At 41.1% G+C, this 20,520-nt stretch overlaps 1 protein-coding gene across 2 annotated transcripts in view; it reads right to left on the reverse strand.

The window, feature by feature from the left end:
* The window catches only part of LOC101737761 (transcription factor Sox-5), a 419,303-nt gene that overhangs the window by 168,165 nt on the left and 230,618 nt on the right, over positions 1-20,520 (reverse strand). Inside the window, exon 1 of one of the 2 annotated variants that reach the window (XM_038015468.2) lies at positions 10,779-11,174. The exons of the other annotated variant lie outside the window; for it this stretch is intronic. The gene's annotated coding sequence lies outside the window, so the exon portion shown is untranslated. Of the gene's footprint in view, positions 1-10,778; positions 11,175-20,520 lie in introns of those variants that run through there. 2 annotated transcript variants of the gene reach the window in all.

Consider the following 20,520-nt stretch of genomic DNA (forward strand, 5'->3'; position numbering starts at 1 on the left):
ATTGCCTTTGCAGTAAGATGAACATACGGCCCACCAGATGGTGAGCGGTTACCGTCGCTCATAGACGTCAGCAATGCCAGGTCCAGAGCCTAGCCGCTGCCTGCCATTGGGTACTCTCCGCAAGCCTCGTTTGAAGAAGGACATGTCATAGCGTCGGAAAACACCCTGAAGGGGAGCTCATTCCAAAGCCAGATGATACGAAAAGACAGCCCACTGAGTTTCTCGCGGGATCTTCTAAGTGGGTCGCGTTTCCGATCCGGTGGTAGATTCTGCGAAGCAATGCTCTTGCTAGGGCCAGTGTTAGCAATACCCCGGTTTGAGCCCCGTGAGCTCACCTACATGTTAGGGCGAAGCTGAAATAACCTCTCAAGGCTATCAGCATAGGTAGGAAAAAAAGCGATAAGATCTTTGGAAACGCACTGTCGAAGAACGCAGCGGTTCCAGATTATATAAATGAACTCTGCTTCGGTGGCGGGAGGTGTGATGCTAAAAAGTAGAATTCAAATCAACATTAAATCTTGACAAACTATTAAAAGTAGTAGTAGTAGTTCGTTTCCAAATGATTCTTGTCCCCCTGATGGTTGTCTGGAAGAGATCGCTCTTAGCGATAAGACCGCCAATTGTACTTTTTTGTGTTTAATGTATCGCACTGTTTATTTGTTTTTTTGGTGTACAATAAAGAATACTCTCTCTCTCTCTCTCTCTCTCTAAAAACATCCGAGCCGTGTTCAAAAATTTCAACACAAATCCTTCACAAAATCAAAGTAACAGACACATGTGATAGCTTACGAAACATAAATACCCGTATTAAAGAGCCGAACCGCTGTGGTAATTAAAATTAAAGCTAAATATTAAAAAAAAAAAAACATCTCAAACAAAACCACATCCTATGATTTTTATTTATTAATCGACTATTAAAATTTACCGCAACTTCGTTTGGTGCATTACGGTTCTGAGCTCGGAGCGCGCGTCTGTTCAAATACACACACACATATCTATATGTATATATATACTCATACAATAATATATATATTTTTTATAACACATCCGGCAATGTCTAACGTTTTACATTCGATTGGATTTACGACTGTTTTCATTGCGGCCACTGTTTTATATAAATAAAAATACTCGGGTTTCCTGTTAGTTAACCTAACAGATAATATTTGTTGAATACAATTGGGATATTATGATTTTCGTGTTCTCGGTAATATTTTTTTTTTGGTGATCCCTTATAGACTGACCGGCCGTTCGCTGTTTCGATGGTAACGTGTTTTGGAACGAAGTTCCTTATGGGACGATGCGGAGGGGTACTCAAACCGGGAAAAAACGTCCGTAACGTAAGATTTTTATTAGTAATGCATGCAGTGTACGACTTAATTTTGTAATAACGTCCAAAAAATAACATATTTTTTATCATTCATTGACCACGGTCTCAGAGCGTTCGTTTGCGCAATACACTAACTCTTATGAAAACAACCGTGAATGAAGTTTACCACAATAAGTTCGCACGTTACCGAGTGACCGATGGTTGTTGCGAAACCTCCAGTTTTATTTTCTGTATGCCTCTAATTTTCTACCTATTCGCTGGTAGCCTAAGAGACTATTCCAACTAAGGCACGTGTTTGAATGTAGACTCCATGTTGTTGCTGCAAACCATACACGGAACCCAGTGAACCTACCGCTTTAAATCACAATTGCGAATCCCATCGCTTGTCTCAATGAGGCTCTGTGACTCTCTAGAGTCTAACATACAATCCATATTAATAATACTCGTTTTTTTTCCCTACCAACGCTGATGGTCTAGAGAGAGTCTTTTGAAGTCGTCGTGGCCTAAAAGATAAGACGTCCGGAGCATTCGTGTTGAAGCGATGCACCGGTGTTCGAATCCCGCAGGCGGGTACCAATTTTTCTAATGAAATACGTACTCAGCAAATGTTCACGATTGACTTCCACGGTGAAGGAATAACATCGTGTAATAAAAGTGAAACCCGCAAAATTATAATTTGCGTAATTACTGGTGGTAGGACCTGTTGTGAGTCCGCGCGGGTAGGTACCACCGCCCTGCCTATTTCTGCCGTGAAGCAGTAATGCGTTTCGGTTTGAAGGGTGGGGCAGCCGTTGTAACTATACTGAGACCTTACAACTTATATCTCAAGGTGGGTGGCGCATTTACGTTGTAGATGTCTATGGGCTCCGGTAACCACTTAACACCAGGTGGGCTGTGAGCTCGTCCAACCATCTAAGCAATAAAAAATAAAAAAAAATAAAAAAAGAGACTATATCAACGTCGCTGGGCTAGTAGGTAGCTAGTACTAGTAGGAGCTCACGGGGCTGAAGCCTGGCGAATTTGCTAACACTGGCCCTAGCAAGAGCAGTGCTTCGCAGAATCTACCACCGGGGCGGAAATGCGGCCCACTGAGAAGATCCGGCGAGAAACTCAGTGGACTGTGTCTGTGGGTTAAAGATACTCGTATGAATGAGATATGTTTGTTTATCCTTCTTTCACGTCGAAACCAAGCAACGGATTGACTTGCTTTTCTTAAAGATACAGTTTTAGATCAGGATAGTGACGTAGACTTAAATTATATTCCGGAAAACCATCTAATTCCCACGGGAAAATGTTTATTATAAGTTTACGAAACGAAGTTTTAGGGTTATTATAGAAATGTCATATCGACGAGTCGTACACATGACGTATTATTATGTTAAGAATTAATGCTATGAGACTTCCTCCTGCTTGCATCGTGTTCTTCAGTGTTGAAGGTCGTGACCTTTACCGACCATTTCAGTTCGATATATTTTCCCTTTTTTTTGCTTAGATGGCTGAGCGAGCTCACACTTCACCAGGTTTTGAGTGGTTACTGGAGCACATAGACATCTACAACGTAAATGCCGCCACCCACCTTGAGACATGAGTTCTAAGGTCTCAGTTTAAACAGTACAACAGCTGCCCTATCCTTCAAACCGAAACGCATAACTGCTTCACGGTAGAAATAGGCAGGGCGGTGGTGCCTACCCGTGCAGACTCACAAGGCGTCCTACCATCATTAATTATACTATTGTATGGTACTATTTGATGTATTAAGTAATTATCGAATGGTTAGCGTGGTATGGACATGTGATGCGTAGAGAGAAGATGCTTTTTATTTTTTTTTATGATTGAAGCATTACTGGTGGCCCGGAGGCCTTTCCAGTTTCACCAGGACAGGTGGGCGAGCAAAGGCTCAGCCAGGAGGGGTGGGTTTTGCTAACAGCTACCCGAGCGCCTCCGAAGGAGACCTAACAGCTCAAGAGCAGCTGCTTCGCGAATGAATCTACTACCGGATCGGAATCGCGACCCGCTGAGAAGATCCGGCGAGAAACTCAGCGAGCTGATTCATGGGTTAGGTTGCACGGCGAACTCTTTGTCGAGTTCGACGAGTACGGTTACCGGGGTCCCTAAGCCTACTCCTAGTGTTAGAGCTGAAGGCGTCTAATGCAAAGGATATTGGATCTGAAGGATCCGTAAGGACGTGTCTAGGGCGTCGACGGTGACTGGCTCCTGCGTGATCAGGATTCGGGGAGTAGTCAGCGGCGGCAACGATAAGGCGATTATCATGACGCATAGCCTTATCGAAGTACCGTTCCAACGCTGACTTCATGTATTTCTGGATAGATTCGAGGCCTAAGTCGTCGTGTAGGTCAACGTTCCTCACGAACCACGGCGCTCCGACGGCTAACCTGCAAAAGCGGGATTGTAGAGATTGGAGGGTGTCTATGTGTGTGCGGGCCGCGTGAGCGAACACCACACTCGCGTAAGTCATGACGGGCCTTATGCAAGTTTTATAAAGTGTCACCTTATTCCGAAGGGACATTTTACTCCGCTTACAGATCATGGGGTAGAGTCTACCGAGAATAAACTCGGCACGGTCACGGACTGATTTTATATGCGGGCGGAATGTCATCGATGCATCCAGGGTAACGCCCAGGTACTTGACCTTCCTGGCCCAGGGTATGGGTTGTCTAAAGAGAGTAATCGGGGGTGTGAGATTCCTCCTCCTAATCCGGGAGGAAATCCGTGTGGAGCTTCCCCTCTGAAATAGCACCGCAGTACTTTTCACTGGGTTGATGTCTATGCGCCATTTTCGGAAAGAGAAGATGCATCTGACTAGGAGATGTATGGAAATGGTAGTGCGAGGTAGAGGGGGAAGAGGTCGGTCGAAGAAGACATGGATGGAGTGTGTGAATGACGATAAGAGAGAGAGAGAGAGGAGTGAGTGTTGAGATGACGGCTGATAGAAAATGGAAGGGAAAAATTAGCTGTGTCGACCCCTAGTGGGATAAGATGGAGAAAAAGAAGAAGTAATTATCGACAGATGAAAAGCTATTTGGTGTAAACAACACTTTTCCAGCTTTACAGGAGAAGCATTTAAAGTTAAAATTTGAAAAAAATATCACAACAAAAAACTTCTTCAGCTATTTGAATGAAATAAAATTAATTGAAGTTTAATTAAAATCATCGAAGTGTTGATGATGATACTAAATAAAAAGCACCTTTGATTACAAAGATAAATTATATCCCGAATTAAACGAAATGACGCTTAAACCAAATAGCCTTGCCGCCTCGTTAATATTTCTATAGGTATATAAAAAAGCAAAAATTCACTCTTTTTTTTGTCCTACCTAAGCTGATAGCCTTGAGAGGCTATATCAGCGTCGCCTTAACTAGTAGGTGAGCTCACAGGGCTCAAACCTGATGACGTTGCTAACACGAACCCTAGCAAGAGCCGTGCTTCGCAGAATCTACCACCGGATCGGAAACGCGACCCACTGAGAAGATCCGGCGAGAAACTCAGTGGGCTGTGTCTGTAGGTTAATTTACTCGTCGAGCCCTTCGTCGCAAGCGACGGGTTCGACGAGAACGATGACCGGTGCTTGAGGTACCTAAAAGCACCATTAGTGGATCGGAAGGATCCGAAATGACGTGTAACGCTAAATTCTTAAAGTCGATGTTTACCTTAAATGCACACAATATGAAACATTCATATTTAATGTCATTTAAAAAATACTGTAATTAATAAAGAACCAAACGTTATTATGTCATATTGATCGAGCTTAGATAAAGAAAATGGAGAATTAAGTTGCTTATAAAAATTCTAGTGTCGTGCGAGCACTACGTGGGGTCGCGGCTAAGGTAATATACTTGTACACGTCGTAAACATTAGTGATTGAGAAGTTTCTACATTATTTATTTTAATTTTAATTGTATTGGTGGTAGGACGTCTTGCGAGTCCGCTCGGGTAGGTACCACCACCCGGCCTATTTTTGCCGTGAAGCAATAATGCGTTCCGGTTTGAAGGGCGGGGCAGCCGTAGTTAAAAGTGAGATTTTAGAACTCATGTCTCAAGGTTGGGGGCGGCATTTACGTTGTAGATGTCTATGGGCTCCGGGAACCACTTAACATCAGGTGGGCCGTGAGCTAGTCCACCGATCTAAGCAATGAAAAAATTTTGTTCAATATTATATATTATTGTTATTTTACAAAAAACCTTACGAAATCTACCCTAAGCTTCGGTGCAATAGTATAAATAAACAACGCGCCATCGCCTAGAACAAACTGACAAACATACAAAATGTTACTGTATTAATAGATATACATAAATGGTGTTGGTTCAATTACTGTTTTATTTGTCATTTATGTATGTCTCTGTGTTCAATATAATAACGCGTTTCGGGTGCTGGTGGTGCTTCCCCGCTTTTGTAGCGCATCAGGGATGTTTGCAGACGCGCACATAGATTGTTTTTACGCTACCATGCGTAAGAGGTGTGCATCTCTGGTAAGCAGAATGAGGGCCAGCTCCAACAGTATCCTGAGTATGATCGCAAGCAGGCTGGACTGTGTATACATGGGTCGCTGTGGTGGCATCTCCCATGGGATGTTACGACAGTAATTCATTGTGATGTAAATATAACTACTAACATAGGTCTAAGTCTTATTAGCAATTTATTTGAGTCATGGTTACTTGCAATAAAAACATTATTATTATTATTATTTACAAGTTCAAGCGTGTCCTCAACAAAATGGATTTGTTATACTTAATCTTGATATTTAAGTAATCAAATTCATTCAAAACTAACAATTCATCAGTCAGATTGCAAACGAACTGGCTTCGAAACCAAATAGCCGTGGTCTGAAGGATAAGACGCCTGGTGTAGTTATACCGAGCAATGCGGCTGTCCCAGGGTTCGACTCCCGCAAACAAGTACCAATTCTTTCTAATCTATACTAATATTTATATTAATTTATATTATATATTAAGACAATTTTCGGATTGCCATGGCAGAGCTGTTGATGGGAGCGATGACAGTGGGGGAGACGAGGCATATCAAAAACGGCACGTCGGAACCTACCGATCCACTATCGGTGCTTTTAGGTACCACAAGCACCGGTCACCGTTCTTGTCGAACCTGTCGCTTGCGACGAAGGTTTCGGCGAGCAAATTAACACACAGCCCACTGAGTTTCTCGCCGGATCTTCTCAGTGGGTCGCGTTTCCGATCCTTGGTAGATTCAGCGAAGCACTGCTCTTGCTAGGGTTGGTGTTAGCAAGGTCCTCTGGTTAGAGCCCCGTGAGCTCACCTACGCGTTCGGTGAAACCAGTAGGTATAACCCCTCGAGGTCACAAAAAAGTAGTAAAGGGGGTAGTCGAGAATAAAGTAGGTACTACAAATTCGTAAAAGTGGAATTACAAATACATCAATACAGAATTAAGTGAACCACTGCAGCATGTGCATTATTTCCTGTCTATTGGAAGAGTCATCATCATCATCATGCTTTCCTATTACCCTCTGCTGGGGTGTAGGGCTATTGGAAGAGTAGTTTACGGTTAATATTTAAACGCTTCCGTATCAAATCGTATAAGTATATAAGCATATGTTGGATGTTAATTTTTTATGAACTACAGTGTAGGTCCATGGACATCACCTTTTGGAACCTCTGGGTCTGCGGAGGGACTTCGGTTCCCTCTGTATTCTGTACCGTATGTTGCATGGGGAGTGCTCTGAGGAATTGTTCGAGATGATACCGGCATCTCGTTTTTACCATCGTACCGCCCGCCACCGGAGTAGAGTTCATCCATACTACCTGGAGCCACTGCGGTCATCCACAGTGCGTTTCCAGAGGTCTTTTTTGCCACGTACCATCCGGCTATGGAATGAGCTCCCCTCCACGGTGTTTCCCGAGCGCTATGACATGTCCTTCTTCAAACGAGGCTTGTGGAGAGTATTAAGCGGTAGGCAGCGGCTTGGCTCTGCCCCTGGCATTGCTGAAGTCCATGGGCGACGGTAACCACTCACCATCAGGTGGGCCGTATGCTCGTCTGCCGACAAGGGCAATAAAAAAAAACCATCAATGCTAATTACAATTTATTGGTAGTGAAGCGTATTGTGAGCACACGTAAGTTCCAAACGTCTCGAAATAATATCGAGTTCCACTTTAGAGGGTGGGGCCGTCGTTATATAGCTGAATTCGACCTCATGTCTCAAAATGACCGGCGGCTTTCACGTTATGATGTCCATGGGTTTGATTTACCATTTACGATCAAGATAGCAGTTATATAAAGATTTATGTCCACTTCCGAATTGCAAGGATCTTTGTCAATTCTATTTTATTTATTTTTAAAACGCAACATGTTCTGATTCAAATATGAGCTGGTACGCATCATCCAAGGTCAAAGACCGAGCTGGACCAGAATTAATCCTTCACTATTTTCTGAGATTCAAATTAAAAACTAGACACTTTTGTAACCAATAAGTAATCGTTATAGACTTTAAGACTACCTATCTCAATAAGCGCGAGGTTAAGAACCACTAAAACCGGGTGGAAACCAGGAATGAGAAATCGGCCTTTGCCTATTTAAAGAGATTAATAGATTAGGCAACATTAGACCATTACACGCAGTACCATACGAAGCGAGTCGTACCGGCAGGCCAATGCGAATTCTTAACTTCCAAACCCAATCAATTGTTATACGAACCTCGGAATATAACTTACTAATATAAGATAGCATTTTTTTTATGGCTTAGATGGATGTACGAGCTCACAGCCCACCTGGTGTTAAGTGGTAACTGGAGCCCATAGACATCTACGACGTAAATGCGCCACCCACCTTGAAATATAAGTTCTAAGGTCTCAAGTATAGTTACAACGGCTGCCACACCCTTCAAACCGAAACGCATTACTGCTTCACGGCAGAAATAGGCAGGGTGGTGGTACCTACCCGTGCGGACTCACAAGAGGCCCTACCACCAGTAAAAACAAAATTTATTAGATTAGGAAACATTAGACCAATACACGCAGCACCATACGAAGCAAGTCGTACCGGCAGGCCAATGCGAATTCTTAACTTCCAAACCCAATCAATTGTTATACGAACCTCGGAATATAATTTAAATAATAGCGTTAAATGATTTTTTTTTTAAACAGACCTATTTATTGGAGTATACATGTTATGGAATAAATAAATAGCTATAGGCCAAATCACGCATGATTATCTAACCTCTATTTACGATAGGACCCCCTGTGCCATGGAAACATACATATCTACGTAACGCGTTGAACGCCACATGAATAATCTGGTATTTTCATTCAGGCCACGATGCTCACCGGTGAGCCTTATCTTACTGAACCATAAGAATCACCCGTGAGCCCTTTAAAATACCTAAACTAGGCGATGAGAGTCGCTAATTTTTATCATCCGTGCATATTAACGCATTTTACAAATATTACAATAAAAATCATGAGTAATAAAAATTACTGGTTCCCTGATTATGGTTTGACCGGTGGGTCGCAAATGGTACAACGGGTTAAATACGTTTAAATGTATTTACAGATATCAAACATCCACAAATCCAAGGTATCGTTACACGAATGTTTACCCGATGAGGGAATCGAAACTGCGATCTTCTATAGAATAGAATAGAATAGAATCAACTTTATTTTTTACTAGCGACCTGCCCTCGCTTCGCTTCGGAAACATTAAAACACACATGAAACCAAAAAAAAATATAAAAAAAAAAATAAAAAAAAATTGCCTATGTTCATCAGGGACAATGTCGGCTTCTAATGGAAAAAGAATTTTTCAAATCGGTCCAGTAGTTTCGGAGCCTATTCGAAACAAACAAACAAACAAATCTTTTCTCTTTATAATATTAGTATAGATAATTAGCGTTACAATTCAATAGCCTGCCAAGTTCAGGCGATGTTATTTACCTATACCTATGTCTAAACTAAGATCTAAGAGTAAAGTTAATAGGGCTCTGATCTTCTACCCGAGTAGGTTAGCTGCTATGCCACCGACTCAGTAACAGATAATTTATTCGGAACATACTTGCCTTATATGAACTTTAATTTACTGTCTGCTTTCCTTGTCAGAGAAGCTTCACGTCTAAATCTTTATCTAAATCCGAAATATAGATCGCTGGTTTAATTTTTTATTTATTGCTTAGATGGGTGGACGAGCTCACAGCCCACCTGGTGTTATGTGGTTACTGGAGCCCATAGACATCTACAACGTAAATACGCCACAAACCTTGGGATATAAGTTATAAGGTCTCGAGTATAGTTACAATGGCTGCCCCACCCTTCAAACCGAAACGCATTACTGCTTCACGGCAGAAATAGGCAGGGCGGTGGTACCTACCCGTGCGGACTCACAAGAGGTCCTACCACCAGTCATTACGCAAATTATAATTTTGCGGGTTCGATTTTTATTACACGATGCTATTTCTTCACCGTGGAAGTCAATCGTGAACATTTGTTGAGTACGTATTTCATTAGAAAAATTGATACCCGCCTGGCATTCGAACACCGGTGCATCATTTAGCACGAATGCACCGGACGACTTATCCTTTAGGCAACGAAGACTCATAAATTTAAATTCACATATTTTCCTAAATCGCTGATATTCGAAACTAAATCTAAACTTCAGAACCTGCTGGTAGGTAGCATGCGATCTAACACAAGATAATTATTAGGCTCCGATTCTAACTCAAGATGAACAGTTGGATTGAGACGGATTTTGTGGCCGATTTAAAACATATAATTGAGTTTGGTCAGCTTATTTTGTCTAATAAAGATAGATTGTAAATACTAGAACATTCTAAAAAGGAAATAAAAATAAAATTGAAAACAATAAAAAAAAAGCACCGGAATTTAGTTACGGAACAAAATTTTAAAATGCATTAAAATTCTCACGTATAAAAAACACGACATCGGAACGCCATCAATAAAAATAAAAGAAAAATCAAAACACAAATTTTAAGTTAAGAATTCAAATATTTGACGGATACCGATTTAAAATCTTTTCTTATAAAGAATCTTAAATAAAATCCTTTATTTTTATTTCACTTTTTTTTTCATTCACCGGTATTAAGTGCAAAATATGTTTCCGTTTATTGTTTTATTAATTTCAATCATTGAATACCAAAATTATTATGTAGCGAGTTGAATGAACCTTATGTAAAAAATCATAGGATTATGAAGGAGAAAAAAATTAATTTTGCCAAAGATAACACTGTTACGGTAAATTTTATTTTATGAAGAAAAAAAAAACTCATTTTATCGGTGATTCATTTCTGCTAAAATGTTAGGCCGTTAATGCAATAAAATATGCTGCCAATTTCCCTCCAATATTAATTACACATTTCGGTTTTGCAATCCAATGAAATACTTAAAAAAAAAGATTCACAATACGATAACGGCAAGTCACAAAACTAATCTTAAATTAAATTCAATGTTACCTTCAAATGCGTTACCATTGTTCCTCTCGCGTTCACAGACATCAGAATAATAAGAAGGTATTTGACGAAACCAAAAATAAAATAAATAAAAAACTTTTGAAACAAAAACAAATTGAAACAGAAACAAACTGAGCACGCTAAACTGTCCAATCACACCGGTGCTCCGGCATTATTTCCACAAAACTAAACCTCAACAGTAACGTACTGTCAAGCGAAATAAAGTACTAAAACAAAATATAAAACACAAAACACACAATAAAATAAAACAGTACACAAAAATAATGGTGCCCGAATTAAACTCGTGGTTCGTAACGATCGGCGATCGAACGCGACTCGGATATTTGAATTCGGAACGTGAGTCACACGTCTAGCGAACGCGCTCCGCCGATACACAATGCTGGCAGATCGAAGACCGACAATACGCGCGCGCTACAATAACGGACAACCCCCGCCCCCCGCCCCCCGCCGCACGTGCGACAAGGACGCACCGAACTAATGTCACTGCCCTGCGAACAATGCCGTCCTTCGAACCGTTTTGCATTAATAAAATGAATCAAACGTACCTATTTAATAACGCATCGCGATCGGACGCGCGCTCCTGGATGCGAATATGCAAAAATTTTCTAACGTTCTATTCAGAGGGTCAGTTACAATCAATTGTCTATGCGGAATAACAGCTTCCATTCCGCGGAATCTATACAAAGAGTTTGAGGGCATCCTTGTCTAGCCGGCAATGTGTGCGTGCGCTCGGTCCCGCTCGGTCGCATTCTTCGGTCGCTAGGCGAGGCGCCGTCCCGCTCTAGGCTCCGCCCAGGCGACCGACTCCGCGTGCGAAAGAGGCTGCACAGTGTGCGTACACCGGTGAATAGCCGGGCATTGTGAGACGTTTTTCGCACACCACAATGAAACTCAGGTGGGTGTGCGCCCGGTCTATGAGGGCGTTTAAAAACTCAATTCAATCTCGGTTACATTTGTATTTGCGGAGGAAATTTTCTTTCGGCTGGGCGTATTGGCATTGTGCGGCCCGAGGCGTGGCCAGAGAGAACCGTTCTATTGTGTGCGGCTCCGATTGTGGGATTGGCGAGCGCTATTGTTGTCGAGATCGTTTTACCGCCGAACGATTCCCCGATGACGTCAAACGCCTAATTATAGAGCCGCCAGACTGATTATGTGGACGCTCTACAAATTTTTATATCGATTAAAACAAATCGGGATGCGTAAATAACGGTTGTTAAAATCGAAATTTAGATAGAGGAAAATCTGTAATCTGAAGGCTATCGATTTATTACAAACAACCGGCAGAAGTCGGATGTCTCATCTCTATTGGTCTTTTCTTTTTTAATTACTCACATGAATAGACTGCTTTAGTTTCACGAATAAAATCTAAACATAATATGTATATATGCGATCGATTCCCACAATAAACACAGGCACCGTAAATTTTAACGTTATTAGTTTTACAATAACATTTATGTTCACATTAAGAAATGTCAATTAATTCTTTAGGTATATTAAAAATAAGGCGGTTCTTTTACGACCCATGACTTTATTAGTCGATAAAAATGATATAAAATCTGATTTTTTCGAAGATTAAATCGAGAATATACGTCAGAAACGAGATAAATTAATATAATAACGAATCAATTTAAAAGACATATTCCTATCTAAAACATCAAGCTTGCTAATGTAAAAAAAATATTTAAATGCTAAAAAAATATATCGAAGCCTGCATAATTAAGAATTTAAATGGTGTAAAATATATATTTGTATATATATATATATTTTATTGCTTAGATGGGTGGACGAGCTCACAGCTCACCTGGTGTTAAGTGGTTACTGAAGCCCATAGACATCCACAACGCAAATGCGCCACCCACCTTGAGATATAAGTTCTAAGGTCTCAAGTATAGTTACAACGGCTGCCCCACCCTTCAAACCGAAACGCATTACTGCTTCACGGCAGAAATAGGCGAGGTGGTGGTACCTACCCGTGCGGACTCACAAGAGGTCCTACCACCATTTTGTTCGATGTACAATGGATCACTGTCAACAATATATGTGATGCTGCAAGAGACTCTTCAAATGATTTTAGGTCTTCTGCTCATGCATAAAGGCCGATTATCCAAAAATAATAATCTCCGGTCGAGAGTAAATACACGCATTTAGGGTTAATTGAAAAGAAAAATTCGTGAAAATTCTCAAATAACACTCATCGAAACAAACGAATTAAAAGTACTTTTACGGTTTTAATGAAGGGTTTTTTACGGTTTCGACAAGCTTTATGAGCCGTAAAAATATTTTTAATTATGTTTTTTGAGGCCACTTCTAGTATCTCCATAGGTTTTTGTTTTTCGCAGTCATTATTAAAAAAAACGCTTTTAATTCGTTTGATTTTACATTTTGGGCTGTCACAAATGCTTTCAGAGTTTTATCGGTCATCGACCGCAATTTAAATTAAATTAATTAATAAAAAACCGTAAAAGTGGTTTTAAATTATGAAAACCAGATAATCCACTGAGGTTATTTAGCTTGAGCAATCGATTTAATAAAATATGGCGTTGCGTATAGGTAAATTTGAAGCGCTCGTGGCACAGCGGCAGTGCGTCTCTCAATCAAACGGTCGCAGCTTCAGACTCGGACATAGCCTCAACCTCGATTTTTGTGCAAACTACAAAATTAAATCAAAGGTATTCTGTTTTTTTATTGGCCGTGTAGGCAGACGAGCATACGGCCCACCTGATGGTGAGTGGTCACCGTCGCTCGTGGACATCAGCAATGCTAGGGGCAGAGCCAACCCGCTGCCTGCTGTAAAAAAATCTGATGCATTTTTTCATCTGAGGCACATGATAGGTCAAAGTTACAAATCAATTGTATCATCAGTATTACGACTCTTATATCATTGGGCCAATTTTCGTATCTGATCGTTGTTTTGATTAATTAGTAATCCTTTCTGTGCTCTCATTATCATTTGTACCTATAAATAGGACGGCTCCTTTGAAGGCAACAATGTGACCCACATCGGGGCGCAGGCGTGGAGGAATGTGTGCCTGTGGGTGGGGTGAGGGGCACCCTAACGTGGGGTATTATCTGCCCGGGACGTCTCCCGTCTCTATTAGCTAGCCTTTAAGAAGCGCGTATTGTTAAACGATCGATTTTGCAAGGTTTTAAATTTCGAATTATTAGAACGCTATTTAAATTCAAAATTTCCAATCGAATAATGGAACCGGAATTTGAAAAATGTATTTAACAGAAAATACCTACTAATGTACCTAATTCCCTGGCGATATAGCTTCCATTAGTTTTGAATTTCGAATTGAATTTAAAATCGGAAATACAAAAAACGAACGAAGCGTTTCTTTTTTGTAATTCGAACACTCGACGTTACGAATGGCACAATCTATTCGGTTTTTGAATGTAAATTTTGTTTGGAACGTGCCCCCCTGAACAGATTATCGACTGCCTCCCCCCGAGAGGGGGATGCGCAATTACTTGATTGGTTTTTGGTGTTTTGTTTGTACAAGACGTCGGTCTGTTTGTTCGGAGCTCCTTCTGAAGCGAAGATGTTTAGATAAAATGGTTTTAAGTCGGTTTGTTTTGGGCGTTTAATTATTAGAGGCCGCGTTGATCGATCCGATAGGAGCGTGTCGTTTGAGGTTCGATTTACGTTTGGGATATTTTTTTTTATGTTTAACGTTTTACTCCTTTAGATTTACATCCAAAAGATAAGCTGTAACTATAGTGAGACCTTAGAAATTATATCTCAAGGTGGGTGGCGCATTTACGTTACAGTAACCACTTAACACCAGGTGGGCCGTGAGCTCGTCCAACCATCTAAGCAATAACATAAAAAAACTAGCACTTTATTATATTATACTTACGTACTAATATGTACTTAGACGATATCGATAACTCATAGAATAAACATAGCGAGATTCAATTATATTTTGTTCTGTGATTGTTGTCGTCACTGGTATGTGAGAGCGACGTTTACAGGTTTACGTTTAAGGCGACTCGTATGTCCGTTGGCTGTTGTTATAAAATCGATTTTTAAATCGATGTTTCCTTGCGTTTCTGAGTTGATTATGATGTTCTTGTTGGGGCACATCAGGAAAGATTTCTGTCGGATAATAGTATCAACAACGAAAGCGATAGACACAATCAATCTAACATAATATCATACTCATAATACATTAATAAAAAATCGATTCTTCAAGATCGAATTAATTCGAAATCGTATTTCGATTCAAAAATCGTTATAATCGATTCATTCGGTTCGTTCATTATAAAGTCCCGTATCGGTGTCGGCTAAAGGTGAGAACGGCTAATTGGCGTCATTTAACGCGTCCGCGGCGCATCTATTTATAAGCGGACAGATCTGAAATCGTGGCTCGCTTCATTGTGGCATTTCCGTTAGCCGTGTTCCGATTCGATTTTTGTTCGATGCCAATCGAAATTTGTACGGGAAACGGAAATTTCGGTGTTACTAGGGTGTATTGAAAATCGATTTTTTTTACTAGAAGTTTTTATATATTTGTAATCGCTAAAACTACACTTGGTAACCAGATTACTGTAGCTAACTAGGTGCTAAACTAGTAGCATTTGAACTTAGTTTTTTTTTCTGATACTGTTTTTTTTTATTGCCTAGACTGACGTGCTTATCAATCTTCAATCGTCAATCTTGAGACATGATGCTGGTCCACCTACCAAAAGAGAACGCATTATTGCATCGCCGTCACGAATAGTAGAATGGCGTAACCTTCCTGTGCGAGCTTAACATTCATTATTACACGATGCTATTATTACATTGATCAAAGTCATTTGTAATTACGTATATATATAGATAGTTCACTCACCCTGTCTCTGACATTATTAACACTACATTTATTTTCCCCGGATAACGGGTTCCCTTGTTGTTTACGAACCGGGACATTATAGATATTTCGATGGTAACCTAACCCTTCGTCTGTCGGTGGGGGTGGCATGGTTTGTCGTTTGGAATGAAGATTATATGGTATTAAATGGGATTGGCTTGCTAATTCGAGGCTCAGTAGTTTCTCTGAAACTTGCAACTGTTTTAGTGTTATATTGGTCATGTTTGCGATCAACCTTAGGTAAACGGTATATCTCAAGGTGGACGGCACATTTACGTTGTAGATGTCTATGGGCTCCAGTAACTACTTAACACCAGGTGGGCTGTGAGATCGTCCACCAATCTAAGCAATAAAAAAAAATCACAGAGTTTTCCCGATCTAATACCAGGTTCCGTGTTCCTACTAAAACTCCTCCACTTTGCCCGGTCTTCGGCATTCTTCTGGATGATATTATTGTCCTCCATATCCGCCTTTACCACAACCGACCAGCATTTTTTAAGTCTAAAAAAAATTGAAACGGTCTCGCTGAGTTGTTACCATTTAAAAAAAATAAGCTTCACTACATCCATATAAAAAAAAGCTTCGTGCATTATTTTTAAACGTCTCCCCGTAATGAAGCCATTACTCCGAACTAATACTCGTTTGTAGGCTCCCCCTACAATATTACCGATGACCGTTTTACTTTAAAAGTGAGCTTTTACCGAAGGAATAAGTAGCGGCCTCCATTTGGACTGTTTAAGTGGTCGACTTCGGTTCGGGGTTCCGTCGGACGCTTTTAAGTTCACGTTAGCTTTGCATACGTTAATGCTGTATCCAGAGATGTTTATGGTAGACCGTGAAGAACGTCTTCTCCTGCTTTGTGCCTTCTTTTTTTTTCTACCAATGTTGATAGCGTTGAGAGGCTATTTCAGCTTTACCCTAGCATGTAGGTGAGCTCTTGGGGCTCAAACCCGAAGTGTTGCTAGCACTGGCCCTAGCAAGAGCAGTGCTTCGCTGAATCTACCACCGGATCGGACACGCGACCCACTGAGAAGATCCGGCGAGGAACTCAGTGGGCTACCTTCATATAAAACCATAGTTTAATATTAACAAATAAGAAAAAAAAGTCTAATAATTGTCTCCTATACAATATAGACCAAGAGATGGTTGTACAATTTGGTCTAGTATACCTAATAATGTCTATTTCCATGAGTATCGGAATTTGCAGGCGAACCGGTAGCGGCTTTTTTCCTCATTTACCTAATCACTGGTAGACTAAAGGGCTATTTGAGCTACGCCCCGGACGGGTAGGTGAGCTCACGGGATCAACCTGAGAAAATTTGCTAACACTAGTCCTGGCAAGAGCAGTATCTACGCAGCATCTACCGCCGGATTGGAATCGCGACCCACTGAGAAGATTCGGCGAGAAACCCAGTGGGCGAGCCATTCTTTGAGTATTAAACCAGCTCCTTGCGATCTCAACCGGAATTTAGGTACTGGTGGTGGTATTCCCAGCATTGTGAGCCTGCATGAGTAGGTGCCACTTTCTTGCCTATTCGGAGCACGAAGCAACAATGTATTCCGGTTCGTAATGTGCAAAAGTCGATTGAGCCTTTGCTTTCTTGTCTCAAAGTAGACGGCATTGTGGTTGTCAGCTCTTCTGACCATCGAAAAGCAAAAATAACCGGTTTTCGTGGCCATTTTAACTTTAGCTATCATATAATACAGTCTGACAAGAACCTGAATCGCGCTAACGACATTTACAAGATAAGCTTGCAACATTCGTTCCGTCGCTATATAGAGCTACATAAGCCGCTCTCTAGGAGATCTTATCTACGTGGCTTTTTTTTATTGCTTAGATGGGTGAACGAGCTCACAGCCCACCTGGTGTTAAATGGTTACTGGAGCCCATAGACATTTACAACGTAAATGCGCCACCCACCTTGATATATAGGTTCTAAGGTCTCAAGTTACAACGGCTGCCTAACCGACCGACCTACTTCGACGAGAACATCCATACTTGCCTTTTCAATACCTTTATTGTGTGAAGGAAGATATTTCTAGAATAGCACATACTTTGTAGTGATAACAATAAATAAACAGATGTTCTAAAGTTTCAGTAGCGAAGTTTCACGCGCGCTGACCCATAGCCCACTGAGTTTCTCGCCGGATCTTCTTAGTGGGTCGCGTTTCCGATCCGGTGGTAGATTCTGCGAAGCACTGCTCTTGCTAGGGTTCGTGTTAGCAACGTCGTCAGATTTGAGCCCCTGTGAGCTCACCTACTAGTTAAGGTTACGCTGATATAGCCCTTCAAGGCTCTTAGCTTAGGTAGGAAAAAATCTGAACCATGTTAACTCATACACGGAACCCGCAAACTTAACGCAAAGCTCGTAGGAGCTCGTCGTTGTATCCTAAAAAAGCGTAAATTTATTACGCGCTTACGTTCGGCACTAATGTGCTTTTGGAGCTTTTAAAAACATCGGTTTCCTTGAAAATCCACGTCCATTACTTACCGTGACTACGTTTTTAATCGAATTTAAAAAGTTTTTAATAGCTGAAATAATTATCGTTGATAGCTACTTTGATTATGTTTTTCGCGAGCGGACAGTGACTCCTTAGCACAGTACTAGACAAATATTCGGATCGCATACCAACACCTATTTCGAATAAATGCCATGGAAAAATACATAATAATATGACGTCACTTGTAAGCAATATATCAAGGGGTAAAATGCTTTGTTGGTTTTTTTTTTATTGCTTAGATGGGTGGGTGGACGAGCTCACAGCCCACCTGGTGTTAAGGGGTTACCGGAGCACATAGACGTCTACGACGTAAATGCGCCACTTACCTTGAGATATAAGTAGATAACTATACTTGAGACCTTAGATCTCAAGTATATAGTTACTTATATTTGAGACCTTAGATCTCAAGTAGGTATAGTTAGATTTCGCTTAATACGCGATATTTGTCTTTATAATTTTATAGGTCCGTTTTATTTTGGTATTAGCATCAACAATTCGTTTCGTTTGTAATTGAGTTTAAACTATATTTACTTCATTGAAATAGCTGAAGAAGTTGTTTTTTTTTATGATATTTTTTCCAAATTATAAATGGCTCTTTTGTAAAGTTGCAAAAATGTTGCTTAAAGCAAACAAACTTTCATCCCTTCATATGGTTTTTAACAATTAATGGATAGGCTAATATTAGGTAGCTGCTTCTAAGTTTGGGAGAGCTCATTGCCGGCCTGTATTGGACCTATTAACGGGGTATTAAGCACAGCTTAGGCATTGAATATGATAACATTCTAACTAGAACACACTAGTCATCCATCATCCTTGGTACATACAGATATAACATGTAATTTATTAAAAGCTATACAAAGTTCGTCAAAAAGCACCCGCATAGACGATATAGCCATTGAAATATTGAAAAATTTTCTTACGAATAAAAGTACATACTGTATATAACAACGCAGAATCCGTTAGTCGGTAACAATAGAGCATTGTGTAGGCGTGGCCTATTGTGAGAGCCGACCAATCGGAGCGCGTAATTTGACAATAGCTCGCCGAATTGGAATGCCTCGTCGTTCTATTGTGTGCGTGTTCTATATTTGAATCCATTGTTGCATTCGAACACCAGCGATGTGTGCGTAAGATGGATTGCGTTATGCAACACGCGCAGGTGGACGAAATTAATTGCTAACGTTGCTTATTTTAATGTCATTTCTGATTGTTATTATTCGCATCGCGAAGACGTATGGACCCGAATTCTATGAATTTGAATAGTGGACCGTTATAAATATTGTTAATGCAAGAACATTTTGGATCGAATTAGTGCGAACTACGGTTTCGTGTGTAGAGTATTGGCTGCGTACTTACGGATCCATCAGATATTATAACTCTTGCTGAACGATCGGTTCGTTCGTTTGTCGTCTATTTTATGTACATAATTATGTGAACGCTATGTATTTGGGTACGTCTTTTAGGAAGGCATTGGAAATACTCAGTGCCACCAGTCACGTTCGCCCTCGTTCCATTTTTTTTCTTTTTGTTTCTTTACAAATCCCTGTCAAATCTCAGTCTTAGTTTAGTCGATGTAGGTATTATATCCTTTCAAAGATTTTGCACGCTACTGCACTTGCATTAGACGCCTTCAGCTTTCACTAGGAGCAGACTTAGGGGTTCTGGAAACCATACTGGACGCGGTACCTAACCCTTTTTCTTTCCTACCTGTCCTGATAGCCTTGAGAGGCATTTCAGCTTCACCCTAACGTTTGTAGGTGAGCTCACGGGGCTCAACCGGAGAGTTGCTAACACTGACTCTAGCAAGAGCAGTGCTTCGCAGAATCTACCACCGGATCGGAAACGCGACCCACTGAGAAGATCCGGCGAGAAACTCAGTGGGCTGTGTCTATGGCTTAAGCCGCTCGTCGAGCCCTTCGTCGCAAGCGACGGGTTCGACGAGGACGGTGACCGGTGCTTGTGGTGCCTAAAAGCACCGTTAATGGATCAGGAGGATCCGTAATGACGTGCTTTGGGCGACGTCGACGGTTTACCATTCGGTCTACTGGATCGGGTATGTAGTTTCCAGCGGCCACGATGAGAGGGTTCTCATGTCGTGCCGCCTTCTCAAAATGGCGCAGCAATGCCGACTGCAGATACTTACTAACTGAATCGAGCTCCAGGTCATCGTGGAGATCCACGTTCCTCAGGAACCATGGCGCTCCGACGGCTATCCTGCAGAATCGGGATTGAATAACCTGAAGTGATTTCAAGTGGGTGCGGGCTGCGTGAGCGAACACTACGCTTGCATACGTCATGACGGGGCGTATGCAGGTTTAGTAGAGAGTTACCTTATTGCGGAGGGACAGTTTGCTTCGACTACAAAGCAT

The sequence above is a fragment of the Bombyx mori genome, chromosome 14, assembly GCF_030269925.1.
Source record: "Bombyx mori chromosome 14, ASM3026992v2".
NCBI lineage: Eukaryota > Metazoa > Arthropoda > Insecta > Lepidoptera > Bombycidae > Bombyx > Bombyx mori.